General features: G+C 42.5%; 1 protein-coding gene across 1 annotated transcript in view; it reads left to right on the forward strand.

The window, feature by feature from the left end:
* LOC107745159 (potassium/sodium hyperpolarization-activated cyclic nucleotide-gated channel 3) overlaps positions 1 to 1,634 on the forward strand; it is a 16,095-nt gene that overhangs the window by 1,098 nt on the left and 13,363 nt on the right. The gene's annotated exons all lie outside the window — the stretch shown is intronic.

The following is a 1,634-nucleotide window of genomic DNA, read 5'->3' on the forward strand; positions in this document are numbered from 1 at the left end:
TTCAGGATTCACAGATGAATAGAAAGTTCAAAAGAACCGCATTTATTTGAAATAGAAATCTTTTGTAACATTATAGAAATGTCACTTTTGATCAATTTAATGCATTCTTGATGAATAAAAGTATAAAAAAATTACAGTGACCCCAAACTTTCAAAACAGCAAAAAGTTTTTCCCAAAAGTTCATCTGAGCTCAAGTGTGTTGTGTCCAGCTCAGCTCACTATTATTTCGGTGAAGTTGAGATGCACTTGTCGATGTCAGACATTCTGATGATTCTGTGAAGTCTTGAGTGTGTATACGTTTTTTGTGTTTTTCAAATTATGAATATTCTGTTCAATTTAAGCTGCATGTAAGCGGTTTTAGTGCAGCGGGTGATTGACAGGTGACCAGGCATGTGTCCAGTGATGCTTCTGACTGACTGTGTGTTTCAGTGATCAGATCAGTGTTTTGTACGTGATTCACACCTGTCTGTCTCTGAACAGATGTTAATACCAGCTGGAAACAGATGGAGAGACAGAGAGCAGACTAAATTAGTCATACAGACAGACACACAGACAGATATTCAAACTTAAACATGAGATTTAGATGCAGTGTTTTTTCGCTTATAGGCTGTAGCTGCTGTTCTTTTCTCTGGTTTGGACCCAAACTGTAGAATTGAGGTGATTGGCTGCTTATGGACCCCTGCTGCCTGGCCCTTCTGTAATCCAGTCAAACCTGCCACTCTAAATATAGCTGCAGTTTCCCGCTGGAGAATTCACACAGTCACACACTGAGCACTGGCTCTCAGACAACAGATAACATCCACTGGATTCTGGGGGTCGCTTGGGCATTTCTGGGTTGTTGCTAGGGAGTTGCTAGGTGGTTGCTAGGGAGGTCACACACGTGTGCTGCAGGTGTGATTAATGTTGTGTGTTACAGCAGACAGATAGCAGAGCGACATCTGAATATGCATATGAGCACAATTAGTCTGTCTGCTGTCAGAAATGAGCATGGATCAAATATTCATAACATGATGCATTATTCATCCAATGTATGCATAATGCATAATTCAATCAACTACCATTTCAATTACGTTAAACTGGAACTATGAATAAAGAAATGAGGCAGAAAAAGTAAGTCAGATGGTTCAAACTCGCTCCTGACTGTCTGCTGGAGATTATGAGCAGATTATTACTGATCACTGATTGAGCGCACACACTTGAGTGAGTGAGTGTGTGTGTGTGTGTGTTTGTATGTGTCAGTGTGTGAGCTCAGACCTGCTCAAGTGTCCCAGTTTCTCCAGAAATGGTATATCATCAGGATGTTTGAGCTGTTCGTAGTGTGACAGCATCCGCCATTACAAAACACACACTCGCACTCACACACATGCTCACAAGAACGCTCTCACACTCACATGCACTCACACAAAGTCACACATACTCACACACACACACACACACACACACCACACACTCACACCACACACTCACACCACACACACACACACACACACACACACATATACACTCACACAATCACACTCACGTGCACTCACACGCAGTCACACTCACGTGCACTCACACACACTCACACACACACACACACCAACCCCCCACCACACCCTACCCCTCACAGGAAACTTTCTGCATTTTTAGAT

Source organism: Sinocyclocheilus rhinocerous, unplaced genomic scaffold (assembly GCF_001515625.1).
Source record: "Sinocyclocheilus rhinocerous isolate Xijiao unplaced genomic scaffold, SAMN03320098_v1.1 scaffold828, whole genome shotgun sequence".
Taxonomy (NCBI): domain Eukaryota; kingdom Metazoa; phylum Chordata; class Actinopteri; order Cypriniformes; family Cyprinidae; genus Sinocyclocheilus; species Sinocyclocheilus rhinocerous.